This window comes from Alligator sinensis, unplaced genomic scaffold (genome assembly GCF_000455745.1).
Source record: "Alligator sinensis unplaced genomic scaffold, ASM45574v1 scaffold469_1, whole genome shotgun sequence".
NCBI lineage: Eukaryota > Metazoa > Chordata > Crocodylia > Alligatoridae > Alligator > Alligator sinensis.
Genome location: NW_005841934.1, coordinates 2,341,080 through 2,365,572, shown reverse-complemented (window position 1 = coordinate 2,365,572; position 24,493 = coordinate 2,341,080). Strand labels below are relative to the sequence as shown.

The window sequence follows — 24,493 nt, the reverse complement described above, 5'->3', positions numbered from 1 at the left end:
CTCGTTAACTTCTAATATTCAATGAGGCACTTGAACGTTACTGAGACCTGGCTTTAGCCTAGAGCTCCACAGAAAGATTTCAGCCAGGCCCCTCATCATCCCCATTTGCTAAATGAACTTATTCCATAAGCAAGCTTTGTCACCCCTGGCCAACATGTTAGCTATTGCCCTTATATGGAGAATCAAAACCCAAAATGTGAAGTATTTGGGCATTTTGGTTCTCATACGTCTGCAAGTGAAAGCCTGGACATAGGAGCACTGAAACGAGTTTTTTTGACTGAGGCTCAGCTCCCCTGCTGCTGGCACATGCTCTGCAAAGGGAATCACTCTAAGGGAGAGCCAGGTTTAAAATGTACTAAACATTACCCAGATTAATTAAAGCAAAAAATTGGTATTTTGGAGTTACTCAAAGCTCATAGCTGGATGTGTGGTGTAAATGCTGGGAGCAGAAGCAATGCGACCTGGTGGTATGTTTTCAGACTAGTTCATGACTTTTTATTGCTTTTTATTTGCACTTTGAAAAGAATTTACAAAGAAAGCAAAGCGCATGAAAGAACAGCGTTCCTCTCAGCCAAACTTTTGGGCGGAGAAATAGACTGCCCAATTCCTTGCTTGTTCGTTATACCTGGTGTTTGAGACCCCACCATAAGCAGAGCGGATAGGAAAACACGCCCGTTTCTCGAAGGCACTGGATGAAACTGCAGCTCACTTCAGTCTTGCTAAAAACTACAAACATTACAGAAAATGCAGCAGGTTAAAGTAACAGCTGTGAGGCAGTAACTAGGTTCTATGGAAGAGAAGGCAGACAGTTTGAGTTCCCTAATTTTTGTAATTAATGTAGTAGTTAGTCTTGTAATTACCATAAACTACAACAAGACTGCTAAGTACCACTTACAATCCGAACACTCAACAAGGGGGAAAAATGTAGATCTTCTGAAAGCCAGCAGTTTAACACAGGAGGATGACAAAGGCGCAATTTCAAGGTTCTGCGCCTACATTTGCTTTATACCCCTAGAAACAACCAGGTGGGGTCAAGAAACATGCACGAGCCTGCCCAGAGGCAGGGTGAAGCTGGTGGAGTTTACGTGGGAGCAGTTCAGATCCACCACAGAGGCTTGCAGGATCCGTCTGGTCCTCAGTGCTACAAAGAGGGGAAGCTTACCGATGGGGATACTTGAGCCTGGCTATGCAAGTCACGGGCATGGAGAACATAAGTTGTTTGATGGAAAGTCCCTGATTTTGCTCTGTTTACACCTGCAGCAGTGTAGAAGAGTAGTAGGATGAGGACCTTGACTCTCCACTGACTGTGCTTTAGCAGAGAACACCATTCCTGCAGGTAAAAAACACCCGTAGATAGATGCAAAGTGCCCATCTAATCCACCCCACTGCACATGCACCATCTTCTTCCAATTAGATTCTGAATTGGTCTGACATCTGGCGACATCTGCGTTACCAGTACGTTAGACACAGTGATCTTCATGGAAACCTGGCCGTAAGCTTTTGACATCTGCTGTTGGGTTTTGGCTCCCCTCCCCGCCACACTTTCTGAAAGCTGTGCCAACAGGACCAGAAAGGTAGATGAGCAGCTACGTTACTCCAGAATCGATGGCAGATATTAGACTATTTCAGACACAAACTCTGCCCAGATGACCTGAAGATGAGCACTTGGTGTCCATAAGCTCGATCCAATAAAAGTTGTTCAGCAAAAACCCCTTTACTACCGCGTGTTTGCAAAGGTGCTGTAGCTACGATGGTCCAGAAGTCAATCTCAGTTCTGTCCAGGGCAGAAGCTAACACGATGTGCTAAGGAGCAGTTTGCACCTTTCTTGCCTTGCTACCACCATGCAGAAGCCGCTCCGCTCGGATGAAAGTTGTGTTTTCAGACACCACCTGAAAAAACCATTGCCTCCGTGCTTCATCTGGAAAACCAGGTTGGCAAATCACTGAGCAGCCACTTTCCCAGGCACCCAGCAACATGTTTTAACTTAGAACAATGGTGCAAACATAATTCCACTTCCCCAAAATCAGGTTTCTGAATAGCAACATGCTCTTTTTTTTAATTCAGGTAGCGTTTCTAGCACTCACCCTCACGACGCCCCTCAGTACTTACTGTGAATACCAAAAGCCCTTACCCGTGGTGTTGAAATGTATCATCTCAAGGCACGGAGAGAGGAAGGAGGAGGAGAAGGAAGCAATATCACAGCAAAACTTAATTGCTTCAACAATAGGAAATTATTTCTCTCTCCCTTCAGCTCCCACTTCAGTTTGCAGTCCTGGAATTACTCACACCAGTTGGTCCACCTTATTTTCTCACCTCTTAGGTGGTTATTACATAGAATTATGCATGCTGGCAATCTTGAAATTCAGGAAATAAATCAAAATTTGATTTTATCACCTGCAGTTGTTGATGGTGCAATTCTCCACTAATTTTCACCTGCACTTTATCAGCCACATCCAGAAAGATCTGAGGTTATGCAAAAACTTGCTAAAACATGTCTGCAGGGTTTTCAGTAGAATAATAAAGTTGTCTGTGCACATAACCAACTGTTGCTTAATTAAGTTTGCTGGTTGGAGAGAGGGAGGGAGACCAAAATCTGAAGTGAATCCAGATTTACTGTGGAGCCAACAAGAGCCAACCGTTCCTCGGGGAGATTGTGATCTTACCCGAGATCACTTATCTTAGGATCCTTATCTTAGGAGCGTACTCATCACTCACTTTGCCATAAATGAGATCAGGGTCAGGCGTGAACAGGAGCAACACAGCGTTATTTTTAGAAGAACAGAAGTGAAAGCATTGGAAGTTGCACCATTGTACAGTAAAATATTGAGTCATAAGGGCACTCGAATAACCTGGTTGTCAAGTACACATTTGCAAATCATGTATCCGACCTCAGCCAGACAAAAGCTGGGAGCTCAGATTATTTATTTGTTGAGTTCATATTTTATAACCTTCTCCAGACTTAAATTCATGTCATTTGCCACAGGTTTTTTTACCTTCTTTTTTTTTTTTCTTATATATAGTCATAGTCATAAAAACCTTCAAGCAAAAAAGCGAATTTTAGAAACTGCTCACACAAATTATTAATGGGGAAACAAAACCTACCGCCAGGATGAGACAAGAACGCTTTACCCATTTCTCAAGGAATACCCATTCACTTAAAAAACTGACATATTTTCAGTGAAATGTTATGCCATTTACAGTCTGCTGTCAAGATGTGTGGCAATCCTCATTACCTTTGCCGGCGGTCCCTCCAGACTACTGAATGCTTATTTGAACTATATATAAAACCATGTACTGCGATACAATACAGTAGGGTGATTTCAGGGCAACACGGTAGCCTTCACTCACAATTTCCTTGCTTTTATTGGCATGTACTCGGTGTTAAGACAGACAATTTTCCTACTGCTGTTTTCCATGATAAATATTTTGTCAGCTCGGCAAGTAACATCACCGGAAGGTGGGGGCTTTGTGGACTTTCTAAACCTATGGCTGCTGTTCCTAATCCAGCCTGATGTTCACAGCTTAAAGTGCCCTGAAATATTTTTGTTGTGTGTATTTTTCCCCAACAAAAATATGGATTACCCACCATATAGGACCCTCTGGGGAGGAGACAAAAACCCTAGCACCCTGAGAGCACATGGGCAATGCAAATCTTTCCCTCAAGAAAAGGAAGTTGGCTTGATTCGCAGTTCTGCAAGTACTCGCTGTGTCATCTCAGACAAGTCCAACACGACCAGGTCCATGTGGGAGGAGATGCCATCTCCAGCACAGTGGCACTGGCCCAGATGCAGTTATAGGAGCAAACCTGTGCTTTAGCTGATATTGCTTCATTTGCTCAAGGGGCTCAAAAACGTTATTCCAGCAAAAGAGCAGCTTCTAGCTGTGGCCGTGCTAGGAGTGCTTTGCGAGTATGTTAGGCAGGGTGAAGATCATCGTGGAAACCTGGCCCTAAGTTTTTCTACACTTAAAATATCTTATCAGTATGATGATGATGACAAGTGCAATTTTCCTCCTAACAAAGTTATACCAGTTAAAACCTTGTCGGCGCGTGACAACACTATAAATACCTACCTAATAGTAGTGCCTTATATAGTGATGATCTTCGGCTGAGAGATCACCAACAACGATAGTAGCGCATCTTAAACTTCCCCAACTGAAATAAGCTGTGCCATTATAGGCACTTTTGAAGTCTTCTACCTGCATCTGTACTTTGGGAGAGGTATGGACAGGGCTGCTGCTGTTGCTCTGCTAGCATAGGAACAGCAGCAGAAATTAAGTGCAGGTGTAGTCTAAATTGCCCGTCTGTATGAAGTGGATGGGCATCCCATTTGTAAGGCGCTTCAGGATCCTCGAAAGACTTGCTTAGCACAAGCATTAAACACGTTTTGCTATGCCACGTTTCACTGGTCTTCTCTCTGGAGAGAATTTCCATCTTGTCAATAAAACATATTTGGTTGCTCGATGAATTTCCATCACATATGCCATTATGGCTACTTATTGTTTTCTCCGGGGTATTCTTGTCACTTGTTATCTTTTCTTCATCTTTGCAAAGTGATGCGTGCTCCGATTCAAAAACGAAAACAGCCCTCGCCGGCCAGCTCCCGTAGGGAGCCTGTTCGCCAGCAATTAGTGTTTCCCTTATTCAAGGATAAATGAGCTCTTTTCAAATCAAACTGTGGCTAGGCTGGGTTTACTTTCTTTGGGAGGGGGAGGGAAAAGTGGGGGGGAGGTTCGCAAAAGTATGGTAACGGTTCTTAGCCTTTGGCTTGGCAACAGAATTTACCCAAACCCATAATATGGAAGCACTCACATTTCTTCACCCAAAGAATGAATATTGACTATTAAGGTATTTGTAGCCATACACAGTGTCAAAAAGAACACCAACCCAACCTATTTCTGTCTATTAGGATGAAGGGAGAACTCCCAGGAAATAATTTTATGAGATACACAAAACCAAACCGATCCAATTATAAATTTGAAGGTTCACATCTACCCAAGGCTTGTTTTTTGTTTTTTTAAAGATAGTCCTGTTTTCCTGGATTTAGGATAACTACTGCTTCCTGACACTTCTCAAATGACTTCAGGACATTCTCATTACAGAAACTGCAACTATTCCTAGCATATGTAAACACATTGTCCTGGTTTTTCAAATTCAGTTATTACCTTATTTAGTCTTACAGTAGGAATCTTTAAGGAAAAAATAATTCCTAGTACTCATACCAGAGCCTATTCCCCTTTTTAAGCCAAGATTCCCCAGTAGGAAGAGATTTAAAAACAGTATCCCATATTCCTAGAGGGAGAAGCTGGGAGTGATATCTCTATCATATTGGAGATATAGAAGGAGGTTTGAATAAAAGAATAGCCTATAATCGTTTTCCAAGTTCTTTTAGGAGGCCCAAGAGGCTGCCTCAAATATTAAGTTTAAAGAAACTCCTGTTCAGAACCTAACAAAATATGCCAAAACAGCATAAAACTATCCACTGCTATTGAAAATATGTTAATCTAATTCAGCAAGCCTGCCGTCTTGCAAAAGCCTATTGAGAAGCGTGCAGACGTACGCTCTAAATTCTGTACCAACAAACTTCTCTATTATTAAGATTTTTAATGTCTTCAGTCCTTCTGAAGTATCACTTAAGCATTCTTCTTTCATTCCCCCAAACGATGCAATTCATCAGACTCTTACCGATGGGCCTTTGAGATGAGTCTAATTTTGAAATATATATGGAACTCTGAATCTTTCTTCAGGTAATATAAATAAATCTAGTCTCAGAAGTACTGCCGCCTTAATCATCTTTAAACACAATGGATCTATCACTCCAGCCAGTGACTTTCCAATTTTCTTTGTTGAAATTATGGCAAAGCAGCCTGATATTTTCTCCAAAGCAATTCTGACTGAGGGGTCCTGGGAAGGCATTGAGGGCTACAAGAAACTACAACAGGATGGGGGGGGTTTTCATGCATATTTGGGACCAGAGGTGGTCTTTATTCCTGAACTTCTTTCACAGATATTTCACTTACTTAGCAGGTAGTCACCTAGACAGTATCATTCACAAATATTTGGTTTGCCTCTATAGGTAAAAAAAAACAAACTGTCATGCGCTTCTGACTTAAAGAAGAAATATTTGCTGTTTGCCACCCAGGTATTGTACACTATGGCAAGATATTTTGCACCATTAGAGGAGGCTGTATTTGCTTTTGCTCTTTTTCTGCCTCAAGGCCTGTCAGGCATAAGAGAGTCTTGAAGTAGCAAATTTTCTATTCCTATTAAAAAGAGAGGAAGTAGCATTGACCCCAAGTCTGTAATTCTGCAAAGGAACAAGAGGAGGTGGGGGGAAACAAGATAGAAAGAAAGGAGTCTCAAAGCAAGGGGAAGCAACCGTTCCTCCAAAGGAAATCCCCACGGAGGGAGAAAAAGGTGCAAATGCCACTGGCAACCCTTCATGCGACCTCCATGCTCCATGGGAACAGAAGGAACTTTTAAGCTCGGCGAGTGATTTTGTGCCTTGTCAGAAGAATAGTTAATGAGTGTTACCTAAAAATGGAAGTTGTTGCCCTGGGGGAGAACCTGCATTTTCTTTGCAATTTGCATTTTCCTGTTGTGCCTGCTTTCTAAGGGCACGTTCCTTCCAGAAAGGAGTTAGCAGCCTTCTGTGTGGAGTGTGAGCATGAGCTGAAGTCCAATTTATCCAAGCTGTCTAAGCTCATAGCTAGAGCCTGCACGTGGTGCCGACCGCTGCTGAAAGGCTCAGAAACTCTCCCTACCACTTAAAACAATGTCTCCTCCATTTGCACTGAACAGAACCAAACTCTTCCCATTTTCCTGGGGTAAAAACAGATACTTCACTGCAGAAGTCTGAGTGCTGTCATGCTTAATTTAACTATCAGGATTGAATGTAATGACGGGCCACTCAAAACAGCCCAAATTTCATAAAATATCACTGCAGGAAGGGGGGAAAAAAGAAAAAGAGCCACGATTAAAAACCCAGCTGTGAATACAGCCCAAGAACTGCAGAATCAAATCCAGTCACAGGAAATTCATATTCTCCAATGGCTTGACCCAGACTTGATCTTGCGAGGTCCCTTCCATCCCCTAACAATCCATGAATCTATGAATAAACTCCTTTCAAAGTAATGGAAAAACTCTCACACACGTCAACAGGCAGGCTCTGGGGGACGGTGAAGACCTGCTGGGGTTTCAGTCTCACCATTTGGGTACAGCCCGGCCGTGGGGTAGAAACACCTTGTTGTGCCTCGGGTCCAGGAGTGTAACTGGGATGTAATGGGGAGTGCAACACACTGCACTGAGTGCACATGGCATGCACCGGTCTTGCTCCCAGTGGTCTCGTGCCACTGGGCAGTGACTAGCCCCTCACTCAGCGGGGCAGCGGGAAGCCACATGGCAAACAGAGCCTGCAAAGGGACACCGCTCCTGGGTACCTGCTAGCCCAGGGCCTGCGCTTAGGTCCTCTGACAAATGCATCCTTCCCCGAAAAATCTTGATGGATATTTGGAAGCCGCACTCTCACAACAGACATTAGAGAACAAAGTCTCATCATTTTTAATTACTTAACTGCACTGATTTAGCCATTAGCACTTTGGGGGCGGGAGTGGGAAGTTTAAAGCTTCTATATTGGATCCAACCTCTAGTACTGTGTTCTCATTGCCTTATTAGCATTCACCTAACGACCAAAAGTAAAACCAATTCAGTATGCAAAAATCTAATTCAGATACAGAGTTCAAAAACCTCCACACAATATACCTGCCTGCTGCAAGCCTGCAGGAAGCTCAAAACTTGATCCTAACCTGACTTGATTAGAAGGTAGTCCTATATATCACTGAAAAAAGAAAGGGTGGGGGGGAAGAAAGAAGGGTACTCCCATTGATAGAAGAACCAAGTTATTTGCCTGGAGTTAGGACTGCTCCAAAAAGTCACCCCAACATAGCCACCTCTTAACCAAACGTCATTCACACCCAAGCATCCCCCTCCCTTATCCAGAACACATGCAGACCCCTCACTATCTTTACTATCTTGAAGTAGGAAGTGAAGGGAGGATGACAGGGATAGGACTTAATTTGAAATTAATTAAATGTTGTATGGATGGGGATGATCCTGCCTCAGGAAAGGGGTAGGACTAGATGACCTCTGGAGGTCTCTTCCAGCCCTGCTTCCCCATGATATTCTCCAATATTCTTTTCTCTCTTTGTCTCTAAGACGTTGTACAGTGTTGCTGGAACCGTTATTTTACCACGTCCCACTCTGGAAGCCATTGCAATTTGGTGGTAAAGAAAACAATGTCCAGAATGTGTACAGAGTTGGCAATTATGCATATTGAATCGACTCTCATGAAAAATGACAGAACGAGAGAGTAATCAGCAGTTCTTCAAGGTGGTGTTTGCTGGGCTGCAGAGCGACGACACTAGCTTTTCAAGAAATGCATACGGCATGTGATTAAACAGAAGCCTTCAAATGGCTAACATTTTCTTCAACTTCATTTTTGGTAGAATAACGGCAAAATAGTTTGCTTTAAATGCAGAATCCTGTTTAGAAAGAAGAAAAGCAATTTCACCATCGTTCTAGTATCCTGTCGAATGTACAAAGAAGGACTACGCCTGCTTGGAAAATGCTTAATTATTGTACCAAAAGGCTTATATAAGTTGTCCTGCAGAATTAATCTTCTAGATTATCACCTCCTGTGATAAAGCTTGATGGTGCACTTGTACTTTTCCCTATCTGGCGTCACGATAAGCATCCCCTTAGAGAACCTGAGTCGGATTGCATTTCTGCACATTCCAATAAAGCACAATAAAGGCTGAGGAACCAAATAAGCCACCTACACAAGGCTTGGGGGGGGGGGGGGGGAATCTTATATAAAGCATGTACAATACTTTCTAACAAGCTAAAACTTGGGCCAAAAAATTCTAGAAGCGGTGCTTAAAATAAGAAGCTGGTTTCAACTGTAAGAACAGATACACTGCTAACCTGCAGCAACGCGATTGCCACTGGATAGCTGCAGAATTACACTTGATTAATTGTAAGAAACTGATGTAAGAAGCTTCGAACCAAGCAGCAAATGGAACAGTAATTCTTTGATTTCCTTTTAAGAATGTGACCCAAGATATTTTCATATGCCATAATTAGTGTATCATGCAGTATATGATCTTAACATTAAGTGCACACGATGAGAATTCATTAAGACCTGAGGAGTTAAAATTCAAAAACACCGAGGTGAAGGCTCCTATTGCAATATTGTGCGTGCGTGGCACCGTTGAACTCTTTACAGCAGAACGTGTTTATTTTAGCAGAAAAGAGTCTGGATGCATATTTGTTTTACATTATTTTCAAGCTCCTGCTGTGCTTTACTGTAGAACAATGCTACTTGCCCTGTGCCTAGAAATCACTGTAAATTAATTTTAGCAGATTTTTCGAGTTAGTGGATCACGTGAAAATTAATTTAACAACTGCTTCCAGTTCCTGGATATTTCTTTTCCCTCTTTTTTCTGGTTAAAGGCCCAGTTCTGCAAACATCACTCACCTTAAGCAATTGTTACTCGTTTGTGTAATGTTACTGGAATACGGCAGAGATTATTTCTGTAAGTAAAGGACTGACTATGAGATATATAGCTTAAATATATTTGATTATATTGTTAAGCTTAGTTCATAAAATGCTGAATGTGTAAAGTGGAAGAACCAGCATTGCAGAAGATGTGGTTCCTACTGCAATTCTGTGTCTTTCAGAGGAATATAAATGAAGCCTATTGATAAATCAATTAGTGGAGGTTTGAAGTCCTTGCATTACGGAGGAGGAACACTGATGCCTCAGTTCCCAGGCAGATTGAACTGAATACATCCTTTGCTGCTGCTGTTGGGTGCAAGCCTTCAAACTCATGGGAATATTCTTCTTCATGAAAGTCCTATTCCTCACATTGGTAGTTAAAATACAGAAACACGGTGGTTGCATTTAAGACACAAGTGGAATTGGATATCTAGACAGCTGAAGATTGCAGGGCAGGGGGGACTGCAAAGAGCATGTGGCATGGTGCCCTAGGGTGGCCATCATAGAGGACAGCCCAGTTTTCTGCTACTCTGTCCTCTGTTGATACAAAGCCCAACGCCTTTATGTCTTCTCTTTTTCTCTTCAAGAAATTTTCTCTTCCAGAGAAAAATAGAGGACATAAAGGCGTTGGGTTTTGTATCAATAGAGGACAGAGGACAACCAGACTGTCCTCTATGATGACCACCCTATACATGCCCCCAGCTGCTCAGAGTTGGACAGCAAAAAATATAAAACCAGGAGCAATATTAAGACAACATTACTGCTAAATCCCCATTTCTTTATCTAAATTTTATGGGAAACATTCAGAGAGCAATTATAGGTTGGGCTGTATAACTCCCAAGGAAAACACAGTACGAGTTTGGACAGCAAAACCTCAACATTTGAAGAGTGCCTGAAAACAGTAGATCAACTCAGTCCACTTAGTTATAAAGCGAACAACAAAGATAAAACAGACCCTTCTGAAAACGAAGGGAAATGCCGCAATGCATGGACCATGTCCTTACAACTGATTAGTGACTGCTGTGGTAGACAGCAAGCCTCAGGTGTGCGCAGGGTACTGATGCGAGGCACTAAAAGGACACCGAGATTGTAGGCAAGATTTGTAGAAAATGCTCACCCTGCATTCAGAGGTGCCATCCTCAGCAGAGCATCCCTTCTGCATGCAGGCACTCAAGAAGTGGTCATTAGTTTAAAGAAAGCTCAAATCCCAGCAACCGGACTGAAAACGAGCCCAAGTGCTACAACATTAGTACTCCATTTGCCATTGAAAAGGTGACAGACAGGAGAAGAAGAGTTGCCTTTGGCCACTACCTGTCTTCTGCCTCCTTCCTCCTCATAAATATGAGAGCAGAAAGCAAGAGCATCAGCTCTGTTCAGGTCAGAGGCACCGAGGGCAGGCTTACATTAGGGACTGCCACTGTGAAGCATGGCACACCTGCTTGTTGCACACTACGCCCAAAACAGATGCAAGAGCCACCATAGTGCAGCACTGGGCACGCACTAAGAATCACGCCCAAGAGACGCAGGCATAACGCACCGTAGTGCAGGCTCCGAGACAGGAGGGAATACCACTGAAGAAAACGTCTGGCTCCAAACCAATTTGAAGGCAGCTCCTAAATGCATTCACAGCTGCAATGGGTGATATTTTATAGTCTAACAGGAGATGCATTAAATATTGATTATGAGTCCCTTTTTAAAAATGGTTCTTTAATGAACATATGTAGGAATTGTTAAAAAGCACTTTATGTTTTTGTCTGTATTTGACTGGTGCATCTCTCCACATCCAGAGCACCAGGTGAACCCTGAACTGTGCGCTGTGTGTCATCCCCAAAATACTACGGCACGGTCCAGAAAAAGTTGGTATTTATAGGTCTGTTGACAGCCGAGAGGTAAAAGTGGCAAGGTGTGGGGAAGAGGGGATGGTAAGGAATCTCACTTTCACTATAAGGTAATATTGGAAACCATCTCTGGAAAAGCTTGTCTTGGAAACATGCATAGCTATCTTAATATTAATACTGTAAATAATGAACACAACACAGCTGTACCAAAAACACCTCCACCCATGTAGCAAAAGCCACTAGCAAAATAAGTTCCTATTTTACGCACATTTGCCCTGTGTGAATGTCTTTTAAAAGGTAGCACTTTTCATTCTTCATGTGTCAATTTGGCAAAAAATAAATTAATATTAATGATCATATATCCCCCGTGAGTTGTTTTTAACACAGGCATAGGATTTCGAATTGAAAACAAGTTTTCAAATGCAACACTACCACTCAGACTCAATTGACTTTTCATGACAGTTTCTTCCTTGACTATGAAATGTGGCTTGTTTTAAGATTGAGTTAATGATTAAAACCAAATGACAGATGTCAGTCCCAGTGGGAATAGCGCCTGATGCATTCGAGATGCTGGCACACACAAGCAAAGCAGCAGCAAGGAAATTCTCTGTTTGTTTTAAGGACAGAATAATCACGCATCCTATCGTCTTCAATACATCGCCATCCTGAAGCCAGCTGCTTGGATCCGAAGCTCAATGGGAGGGTTCACATTTGTGCAGTCCTTTTAACCACCCACCTAGTAGGTAACAACTGAGTGCAAAGAAGCCAGTGGTTTGGGAAATACCGAGTGGAAACTGGAGACATAAGACTGCAGCTACTTTATGCTTTGTTAGCATTCAAGGCCAGATCCTCAGAAGTCTATGTGCTTAAATCCCCTGGATTTCTTGCCTACCTTGTGAGCCAAGACAGACAAACTCAGCATCTCCAAGCCTACCAGAGCAGCAGATAGCTTTCACAGGAAAATCCTCATTACTGTTTAAGAGTCACAAACTGAGACACCACCATATGTCAAGATTCACAGGGCTCCGTTTGAAGAGAGATATCAAGGGTCTTCGGCATTGCAAACTCCCGGAAGTTTGCATATCTTGGCTGCAGAGAAAAATCAACCTCTAGAGGAAAGGTCAGCTAGTGATGTGCTTTGTGGGCACAAACCCAAGATATGTAGGTCTGGAGAGAGGAGAGCTCATGAATTAATATCGGTTTTTGCAAATTGTTGATTTACAAGGTCACGGCTACTCTTTCAGTAGCTCTCTCCAGCCGTAGACCAGAGCTACAGTTACATGATGGGTGCAAAGTTTGCAGCTGCTCTGAAGGAAGCCGAATGTGATTAGACAGAGAGAATAAATATCAACTCAGCATAAAAAGCAAAAGGTGAACAGCATAACCTTCACGCAGACCGGCTAATATTTCAGTAACTGTTTACAGTAGGTTATGATCACTAGGGCAAGAGAGAGCGCATACTTCATGATGAGGGCATGCCTCTCTCATCAAAACGGAGGATAAGCTCTAGACTATTATACATAAACTTGGAAGAACAAACAGCCACAAGTTCATCATCAAAAATCTCTTCCTTAACTTCCCCATCAATATGAAGCTCTGACATACAATAACCAAGTTTACAAATCTTAATTCCTATAACATAAAACATGTTTATAACACCATAAACTGCACCCAAGCAAGGGGCCTGCATGGGTTTAGCTAGACCTGCTTCTGAACCGATTCATTCAGTACAAAAGCCATGTGGAGATACCAAAGAATAGGAAGAGGGAATTAAGCCCCACCATTCGTGGAAGTTTCCAGGCCCAATAATTTATCCTTGAAATCATTGTGGACTCAACCCACTCCTACAAATAGGCAAAGATAACATGCTAAAAACACATTTTAACAAGCTGAGGGATTTTTTTTCTGGAACAGGCAATCAAAAGTTATTGAAAGTAGAATCTGTTTTCAAGCGTAATCATGTAAAAACACTTACCTGTTACACTCAATTTGTATTCACAATCTTATCGGTGAGCTGAGTTCTCGCTGCTTTTGCCCCTGTGAGCCCTACAAGCCAACACAAAAGAGACTGAGTTGTGATCTTCCCCTCCTAGCACCAACACGATGCACTGAGTTTCAATCGATCACACCTGTTGGATCCCAGGGACAGCACTGCAGCTGCTCAGGTGTAGCCCGGACCTCGTTAGGCTAGCAGAGACTCTGCTTACTGGCGACCGTGCAAAAGGAAAGAAGTCTGCAGGGGCTCCTAAGAGGCATTTCAAGGGCTGGGATTTACCACAAAATGGAACTTTATTTTGAAACCTGACCATATAGCTGATATGCAATGCAATGTGTCGTACAGAGGTACCTTTTTCACAATCAGTTTTTAGAGCAGAACCGCGTGCTGAACATCCCACCTGCCAGGCACTTTGGTGCTAACATGCTTTTAAATCTTGGCCTGTCTGCCTTAGTGGCATGTCAGTGAGAGGGGTAGTTAGCCGTGTTAGTCTGGAGGTATTTAGACAGGCCACCCTGTCCTGCCTTCTGCCTATATGCCAATGAATGCCAGCAAGGACAATGACGTCAGGTATCCAGGTTGTACCAAGGACAATGAAACACTCCTATAGCAGAAGTGTGTTTTTCCCCCACCTGCACGTGACCTTGCTTCTTGCAACCTGAAATACCTGTCTTCGCACTGGCCTAAATTATAGCAACAGGGAGCATATTAGTACCTTTGATTACCTAGTTCTGTTAGCAGTCTAGAAAACAATTAACAGTATTATCAGCTAATCAAATGCTGTTAAACCAATGTTGTAACCACCTCCGCTTACAAGGGGAGCTGATTATAAACAGTGCATATGTAGATTTTTATGAAGTGCATACCACAGCTAAATTCCTTTAAACGTTTAAGGACACAGGAACGTCCTTACACCAACAGGACTACAACCTGCACCTTTAAATGTTTAAAGCTCATTAACAGCCAAAGATCATGCCGCTTTTCTCTCTAGTTATGGGAATAAGCAAGTGCCTACCTATCTTTATCATCTCATGTGAGATGAAAGGATTTTTCGGTGTAGTATCTTTTCCTGGACCAAATGCATAGTTGAGAGGTTGAGATAAACTTTTGGGCACAAGATACTCTTCCTCAGGTCCCCTGCCTGAAAACGTGTCTAAAATCTCCCCCAGCTACACAGTTATCCAATAAAAGACATTCCCCCCCAAATCCTTGCCTCGCACATATGTCATGGACCATCACAGCTACCCCACTCTTACACTCCCTTTATCTTATGTTATCATTGTGCTGAGGAAGGGTGTTAGTGACTGCCATTAAATAAGGATAGCAACAGACCCAAGTTAAATATGATTAGTGCCTTAAGCACCCTCCTACCAGACCACAGGAAAGGAGCAATTAGATGCTTCTGTATGCAATAAAAGATCCAAGAAGAGCCAGCTGAAATTGTTAAGCCCTGAGAAAGAATGAAGCCTGTGTTTATCCTATCTAGAGGCAGCTTCTAGCTTCGAAGAATAGCAACCGCACAACGGTGGCCAAATCTCCTGGGCTAGGTATAGACATTCAAAAAGCCCAAGGTGGACATGGTCTAAGTTCTGTGGTTTTCGATAAGCGGTGTAGTTTAGATCAGTAGTGAACACAACACACGTTCGCCCTTTGGGGCGGGGGGCAAACCCCAGACCAGCTTCTACCATTTGTAAACCAGTCTGTGTGCACCAAACTTCTGTTCTGTTATAGGCATAGACTGGTTTCTGATCCCTTAAACCGGTAAAAACACGTGTGTACCTAGCCTTGGAGTATCCTCAGCTCCCCTGACCGGCAAGCTGTACCGGCCAGAGACTGCAATCCTTTCACACTCCCCGCTGACCGCAGAACCTCATCATTTAAGAAAGTCTCCTGTTCGCCTGTTTGCAGTGAAAAGCTTGGAAACGTGACCCAAATATAACTGAAAGGCTCAAAATAAAAACCAAATAGGAATTTTTAAAAAGCTAATGATCGTTGGAGCCTCACTTGTGGTTTTAGTGTTAGATGTCTTTGCTAGATATTCAGAGAAAAGCGGTCAGACAGAATAAAGAGATCACCCCGAGGAACCCTGGCCTCTCGCATCGTTTCTGGACCATCAGGGTACCACGTCACTCTGGCACTACCACAAGAAAGCATGCGGAGATCTGGGAACAGGCACCGCTCCAGAAGCTGAACAAACTGGACAAGCAAGAAGGCTAACTAACCTCGCCATCCTCTAAGACGGCAGATATCAGGCTTCCCTGTTTTGGCAACCCAAAGGCAAAAAAAAAAAATAAAGGGAAGAGGGAAGGGGAAGGGGCTGACCCAGAGAGACCCCTTGCAACACATGTAGGTCTGAGGCAGCACTGAGCTGATCGAAGAAATGAAAGGAAAAGGCGTGCCGGGTGAAAACAGACCTCGGCTTAACGCAGGAGCAGGAAGATGATGGTGCAGGAAGTGGGTTGGATTGGGCCCGTGATTCCCGAGTGCCCGGGGGAGGCAACAGCACAGCATGAAATAAAACATATGTAAATTCATCTTGATACAAAGCTGAAAACAAGGCTTTACATTGCTGAGAAGCAGATCCAAATCTTTTAACAGTATGCAGCAGGGCAGATCATGCTTGGGAGTATGCGGTCTTTCTTGAGATCCGCTACATGAACTTTAACAACAGAAGCCTAGGCTTAAAAAAAATAATAAATAAATAAAAAATAAGTAGTATTCAAAGCAAGTCTTTATTAAACTGTATAATTTCAAAACCTGGAATATTGTGTGCCCCATTTTCCCTAGAGTTGGTCATATTTGCATATCTTTTACACATTCTATGAAATTAATATTGCCTTTTGTGTCTTGAACTTAGCTAATAAAACCTGCCATTTTTACCTTTCACAGACATGAGTAATATAGATTGAACACCCAGAGGGACTCACAGCGCATACATAAGCTTTATTCTTTGTATGTTTAATTTTTTTCACAAGAACACATTAAACAAAGATTAATAAACCTTTACAGGGCACAGCAACTTTGCAAATGACAGAAGTCATGCTGATGAAGCCATGTCCCTCACAAATGAACTAAATTTGGCAATATATAATGAAAATTCCAGTTTTCAGTGCCTTTCAAATCAAACAATGCCCTGAAGCACTTTACATTTAGAATACGGTTTTAAAACCTTTAATGGCTACTTAAAAACAGAGCCTAAAAGCTACATGTAAAAAAAAATAATCATAGGTTCCTTATTTGAAATGTTTATTCATTTTAAAAGTTGTCCGAAACTTGTCATGTTCTCCCAAATTTCACTAGCTGGGAGAACCTGGGAAACAGCAATAATACGTTATGGTATCACGAGGGCTGACAGCGGCACAGCCCAAGTGATGGAGCACTGACCATGCCGCAGGGGCTCACACACACACCATGCTTCTTGCACACGCGTGCCCTTTGGGGAAGCCTCTGCACAACCAACGAACCTTCTGCGCTACTGCGGCAGCTCCGATCCTGCTTGTGCCACCCACTCCTCCCGGCTTTATTGAAAGCAAAGCAACGCACAAGCCCCGTGGTTTCTCTTGGCTTCTTTTAAAGTGGTCTTGTTTGATGGAAACTGGTAAAAATGCATGTTCTTAACGTACAAAACCCTACGTAACTGAGTAATACCATGAACCATGAGCAAAGCCACTCCCCTGCACAGTGAGGGGAGATGACCCCAGCTCTTCTACTAACTCAGGGACCCAACCCTAAACGCACTCTGCTTCCCGCCTTGCTGGGACTGTCCTGGGGATATACAACAATGCCGCAGGACACGCGTGCACTAGAGAGTGGGCATAAGACTGGGCGCATCTACACGTTTATTAACGTGCCATAATGATGGCACATTAAGTTTAGTACCTGTAATCACAGGGCATCTAATCACGTGTTCCAGGGTGGTAGGGGCACTTTAATTAGAGTGGCTCCAAAAGCCACTGCAGTGTCACGTGTATTCAGTGCCCCAGGCTTCAAAATGGCAGCGGAGGCACTTGAACTAAAGCTCATTCAACAGTCTTCAGTTCAAGCACCTCCACCACCATTTAGCTGTCCAATGATATTTCTGCTGAATTAACTGGAAAGCATAAAGGAATCCCATGCCTCCTTCATCAGGGTATTTGAGCTTGTAGACGGTTACTCTGTTTCTCTGAGAAACAAGGATCTACCAGAGAAGACCTTGATCAAGGCAGATCAAGTCCCAGACTGTCTCCTCTTGTATCTTAGTCAGATTCAGTACGGAGCCACCAACGGAGAGGCGAAAGACACTGCACTCAGGGGGGTACCTGCACTACACACATACTACCCAGTTCTGCATTTCCTTTTCCTGCCTGAAAAATATGAAAAACTTGCCGTGCATCTTCACGGCGTATCAACTTTTACAGCGCCTTGTCCAAGCCGTATCAATGCTTAGCCAAAGTCAGCAATGAATAACACACCTCAGGCTTAACGGTGACGCTAGACCAGACTTGGGTGATGTGAGCAGAAGTGCTCTGAAGAATAGCTGTGCAGCCGATCTCTTCAGGGACCTGACCTCCACCTGCAACCCTGTGCACTTCCTGCATTGAGGACCTCTCAAAATTATCCTGGGTCACCCGCTCTCCCTCCTTGGCAATGACCTCATGAGACACCTGAACCGAGACAGTCAGACCTTGCGGAGAGGTTTGTGCGTGCAGGTGAGGGAACATCCCCAGGACAAGAGAAGATGGGAAGCTCCCGCATCATTGCAGCCTAACGTGATGCAATGCTACTCAGCAAGGACGGGTGGCCGGTGCAGACATCAAGCGGAAACATTGCTCTAGGCTCTCTCAGTTGAGAGCGAGAGCTCCTGCAGAGAGTGGAAGGAAGTCATGTAGGTCACTGGCAATCAACTAACTTTGGTTAGTCTGTAAAGTGCAAATCTACCCTGCCGTCTAACTACCCCCTGCCCCAAACTCTGCCGCCCTTCTTCCTGCAGGTCAAAATCTGATGTTTTACCCACCGCAGAAATATGAGCATGAAGCCTAATCTCCTCTCAATGTAATAAACTGCAAGAGCAGCATGACAGCCAAGCAAAGGTGAGTCTGGAACGTTATCCTGAAGGAGTCTGCTCTTTAACTGGCCTGTTGTCCCAGCAGGCAGCACATGCGACGAGAGACGCTGGCAGAGATTGCCTCAATAGAAAAATCAGCAGCTTCCCACATCGGTGGCTCAGTGGGGGATGACTGCTCCTGAAATCCGTGAACTACAACAGCGTGCCAGGGGTGTCAAGAGTGGGAAGGAACAGAATCGAAAAGTACAGAACGACGGCGGGGAGGGAAGCAGGGCGAGAGAGAGATGGTGAGCCACAGAGACAACGGAGGAAAAAGAAACCACCCCGATGATAGATCAGAGGCAGAACAGAGCAGGGAAAGACAAAAATAAAGCAACACTGGCACCGAAGCAAAGTTTTCTGGCAGCAAAACAATAAAAATTAACGAGGAGAAAGGATATGTGAAAATGAACCATACTGGAAGTTGTTCCTTGTGTTCATTTTTATCGTTCCTGAATGGCTAAAAAGGCAAATCTGTTCATGCCTGGATAAACCAGTGAATGTTAGACCTTGCTGACTTGTGTAGCTTAATAATATGATGCCAAATTTAGCACACGTTATCAGAAACTCTTCATCCTAATTTCCATGCTCTGATGTTCAAAAACAATAGAGCACCAGAGATAATATACAGCAAGTTATATCAAGCATCTGGAAAATATGAACATTACATGACATAGCCACCAAAATGCAAGTGCTTTAGTTCCTTCCCAGATTGAAAGCAAAGAGACAAAGTTCATGAGTAAAAATCAGGAACAATGTCACTAGAACGAGCAACAGTAAAATCATTGCACTGGTGTGACCAGTAAGAGAATATTTAACAAAATAAAGATTTACCCTAAAAATGCTATTAAAAGTTCTCACTTCAAAACACACAAAGGCATGTTCCCTTTTCATAATATATGTATTCATATATAAATGGATATTTCTTCAAAACAAACACAGGATGACTGTTCAGAAATCCACTCAGCACAGTGGCATCCCAAAGAGGTTTAGTGGTACAGTTAGACATGTGCCTACACGTTCATCAATGCAGTTTTACTAATGTGCATTAAATGGAGTACCTCCATTATGAAGTGCCAGAAACAGTCATATCAGCCTATTTTACTATGCATTAGCAAAAGCACGCTTTTTGTGACACTTTAACGCACATAACAATAGGCTAATGTGCATTAAAGGGCACGTGTAGATGCGCCCACTGGTGAGAAACCATTATCTTTGTACTGACAGGATCCTCAGAAGCGTGGTATCCAACCATCTCGCAACCCACAACACAATCATATTTATCTATCTGATTTCCATGCCACCGTCCCCAAAAAGGCTCAAGGCAGCTTACAACCATCACTGGACTTGTGTGAGGAAGGAAGGGCTGTCCTGGTATTGCAGAGGTAGGGCAGCAGGAGATCATCATTGAGAGAGTCGGCGATGGAGCTGGGAACCCAATCCAGCTCTCTCAAGTCCCAGCCAAATGCACGTTCGAGTAACATGTCCTCCCTGCCTTTCTGCTTCACACCTTGCAACTCAAAGAGAAATCACTCCCCCCCGCTGGGAAGAAGGTCAGGGAGCCTCTGGAATCAGCGAGGAGGGTATCGCTGGAAATGTTCTACTTCAGCAAAAACCAGGTGTATGCCTGCCTGCCTCCTGGCATGGTTTTGCAAACAGGGAAGGTAATTTAGACCGTAATGGAATTAGGAAAGAGTATTTCATGCTTCCCTAATCAAGAATTCTGAAAACAAATCAGGGACCCTGAGACTCCTTCCTTGGAGTTAAATGCAGCCAATAAAAATGAAAAGGGAGAGTTAAGGATCCTCCACTTCCTTTGCATAGCTCTAACAAGACTGTCTGAACAATAAACAATCCTTGAGCAAAACGCATCTTAAGGTGGGACTATTATTACAAAACATAAGATAGACTGTTTAATATCTATACCCGTAACTAAGGCTCACTGCGCTGAAATGTGGGCTACTGAGAGCATTACAATGCAGTAAGCAAGATTGCCTTTAAAAAAAATGTTTTTTCTTATACCTATATCTTATATTTTACAGTTTTTCATTATACCTATATTTGAAACGATGACAAACATCTCTCACTCTCTCCCCGTCAGACAGAGCAATGGTCAGATCTATTTTTAAACAGCATCAAGAATTTGGGAAGGAAACACATTCTTTGTATTTTAAGAGTCAGTGCTGGTGCCCAACTATAAAAGGCCTTTACCGTGACCTTCCATATGGCTCCCACCGTGAGGCCAACAAAGTCTGATAAACCACTGTCTGGATTTAGGATTTTGTCTGTTAGGGAACTAAATAATCCTGAACTTTCACCCCAGCCTCGCTGTTTGAATCCATCTGAAAGATCTAAATGAAAGGAGTCCAATGGTCTGTAAGGGCAGTCTGCTGTATAACATCACCTCATTTTAAATCCTGGAAATGAAAATGCCGGATTTATAGAAATTAGAGAGTCTGACCCAGGTTTTACAGCAAGAGGTCCTGATGTCTCCAAGCAGACTCAGATTACAGATGGGGCAAAACCAAAAACGATTTACTGAGGCTTTAGACCATGTATCTGGGATTATGGCTAAATGAAGTGCTTTGCACGTTTGTATTTAGTTTTGTATAACAGCACATTCTCACGTCACCTTCATCATCTCTTTACAATTTAGCCAGTTCTCATCAACAGTCTGTCTCACTACTTAACACTGTTCATCTACTTCACTTGATATGGCCCTCATTTTATGCAGTCAAATTGGTAATCTACAAATTTAATACATGCATTTGTATCCAAAATCCTTCCACTGGCTGTTATGTGGAATCCCATCCAACATTTCCCAAACTGCCCATAATAATCACTTCCCTACCCCCTGTTGTCCTGACACATCCTGAAAGGGAAACTGATCTTCTACAAAGTGAACAGATCCCTGACTGAAGTAGATCCTTGGTTATAACTAGGACACAAAATCCTTGGAAAACAAATATCCCTGGTTTGTCCAATGCAAATAGAGCACGGTTGACCCTCTGGGAACTCTCTCTAGGGCTAGGGACACAAGTTACACATAAAACGGTTTAAGTCATCATAAACTGGTTTAAACCTGTAACAGGACAGAAGTTCGGTGCACATAAACCAGTTTCAAAATGACTAAAACAGGGGTAAGATAAACCTGGTTGAATGTAGTGTCGGTTAACTGATTTGGGTCAAACCGGTTTATGAAACCTCTGCCCCCGACCTAGATGGCTCTCCTTGCTTCCATAAGGATGAGAGGATCAAGTCCCATCCCTTTCTCCCTTCTTGCAGGGTCCAGGACGGGTGTGGGCAAGGAAAGTAGAGTGCTAGGGGGCACACAGCACCCTCTGCCGATCCTATAAGAATGCACTAAAATATTAACCTGTGTAATCAGGTATTTTTGGCAACACGCTTGGGTCTGCTGCATAGTAGTCAGGTTAATATCTCTTAGTTTACTAGGATAAGTACATCTTGGTTAAAATGATCCTTTGGAGCAAGTTAAGCGAAGATGGTTTCTCAGTTAATCCATCCTGGTTCTGCATTAATCACCGACTACAACCTTTGCCACACTGCAGCCCCCCCCGCCCGTTACCTTCAGATGCAGCAGCCATGCTGAAAAAACGGGGGAGAATAGTTGCCTTGGCAACACACAGCACACAACACAGGGACTCCACGTGGAAGATGCCCGTGAGATCTGCAGGATCCAGGAGCTGTATCAATTGCTTAATATCAATTTTTCATGCAGGCACCATTGGCAGGGAGGGGTCGGGGGCTCAATCCAATAGTGGGACAAAATGCCAAGAAACACTGAGCTGGTGTTTGATATAGGTGGGCGGGGGGAGAGAGCCAGAAGATGAACAAAAATGAGGGTGATACTTTGAAGATTAGGGCACAAAAAGATGATCCTAGCAGCAGCATTCAGAACAGACTGGAGTAGAAATGCTGTCGAGGCAACGGGGGAAGAATAGGGCTGTTGAAATGTGAGATGATGAAGGTCTACAGTGCCTGGGCATCATCACTCAGGTTCAGAGGTCCCTGGAAGTATCCCATCACCAAACAGTATTTACTATAAGTACACCTCTGTTTTTTGAATTAAGCATTTTATGCTGCTCTGACAAAAAATAAAGAACCTGAGTATCATCCTTTGTGCAGCTACACTAATAAATTGCATCTGAAAGAAAAACAAATAAGTCAATGAAAAAGTGTGAGCTTGCAATTATTTTATTGTAATGGTCAAAGTACAGTGGAAACAAGAGAACTGAAGCTTTGAAAGAAAGAATAATCTATATTTGATCTAGTTGAGACTTCCTTTGTGTCAGCACTTTAAATACCACAGCAAAATGCTGACAATAATTATGTTAATATTACTATGAAAAATAGAATCCCCAAACTAACAGGTTTTCAAGCATTTTTATTTTTTTACCTGCTTCTCGCTTTGGTGGCATGAGCTTCAGACACCAAAACCTGAGCTTTCCACCACAACCGGAAATGGCATATGTAAACTAATCTCGGAGCAACAAAGGAGATTGAACGAGGAGAAATAATAATCATTCTTAGTGCAAGAAAAATGCAATGGTTGTGGGTCAGAAGCATCTTGATAAAACTCGTGGTGTGGAAACAACTCTTTATTATGCAAAGGAACAACTTACGTAAGAACTATTTACAAGAAAGAGGTACGACACTGCTCTTGTGGGCTCTTGAGGTCGAGCCTAATTGCTGTTCTGCCACTTCAAGGTCCTGATGCCCCCCTCACCTCTAAACTGTTTCTTGTGGTCCCACACTTCTTGCACACCCTACAATCCCCAGAAAACTTACTCTGTGTCACAGGTCCTGCTAATCCAACTCTACATCCAAAAGAGGAGCTCTCTATGCTTCCTAATTTGCTACTCTTATTGCTTTCAATGCACCTCAGCCACTGCCTTGCTGCAATTAAGGGAGCCTTTGAAAATCCTCCAGAAGTCTAAGTCTTAGGCCAAAGCATGGGTAGGGGAAAGGGAGAGGAACAAGGGACAGGAGGACAATGCAACTGGTATTGAGAGTACAGTAGGCAGCATTATCAATATAAAATCCCTCGGCATGCCCCAGCAGGCAGTCTCCAAATAATTGCAAGCCAAGACCAGAAATGCTGCCCATTTCCACATCATCAACCATTCTTTTCCTTGCCAGTGGCACTTGTGGTATATTTTCAGCGTTACAGTAAGTCATGCCGGACTGTACTCGTAATAAAAGGATTTTACTAACCTTATAAACTTTACTATCCCTTATGGAAAAAACAGAGTTGTGGCTTTTGTTAAATAGCAACTTGTAAATTTCACTATTCATTAGGAAGGAACGAGCACTTGAGGTATTGTTAAGCAGCACCTTGTAAATTTCACTCTCCCGTAGAAAATAAAAAGACGCGCGGAGAGGCGCTGCTTAGTGGCTACTTGTAAATTTCATCCTCCGCTGCAGGAAAAGCAGCTCTGATTACACGACATCCTTCATGCGACGTGTCAAATACTTGTTTTATTCTACACAGAGGTGTATTAGGTTGGCTTTCCGGCAACAGAATGCAATTTACAAGTCGCCGCTTAACATTACTTCTCATCCTTGTCCCTCGTAACGGACTGAGAAATTTACAAGGTGTTTCTGAACAATACCAACCATTTTATTCCATAATGGAGGGCGAAACTGTTTAAAATGCTGCCCACAGCTCTCGTGGCACAATGCACGATTTTGTGGGATTCCACGTGGTCATTATTTTCTCTTCTTTAATACCTCCGCATGGTTTTCTTTCCTTTGAACGTATAATCTGACAGACAGTTTATGTTTTTGTTGATATAATAAAGAGCCGGAGCACCAGCCGCTCTGGTATTCCCACTCAATGTAATTAATCAAAATTCAAAGCAGAGGAGCTTGAACTTCAAGCAATATTTTAAAATGTAATAAAGTTCCTGTTTCTAAATACTAACTCCACAGAGTACAGACAAGCGGGATTGGGTAAAACTGGCATAGCAACTTAATGGAGAGCACCTTGATCTGAATGAG

The 24,493-nt window shown here is 43.0% G+C and overlaps 1 protein-coding gene across 11 annotated transcripts in view; it reads right to left on the bottom strand.

Annotated features, from left to right (window-relative positions):
• FHIT (fragile histidine triad) overlaps positions 1 to 24,493 on the bottom strand; it is a 763,307-nt gene that overhangs the window by 587,531 nt on the left and 151,283 nt on the right. For 2 of the 11 annotated variants that reach the window (XM_014517979.2, XM_014517977.2), the window contains exon 6: positions 13,369 to 13,439. The exons of 5 other annotated variants lie outside the window; for them this stretch is intronic. The gene's annotated coding sequence lies outside the window, so the exon portion shown is untranslated. Of the gene's footprint in view, positions 1 to 13,368; positions 13,502 to 13,522; positions 13,663 to 14,021; positions 14,085 to 14,404; positions 14,472 to 24,493 lie in introns of those variants that run through there. 4 more of the 11 variants (XM_006019622.2, XM_006019623.2, XM_006019621.2 and 1 more) reach the window with 4 other exon arrangements.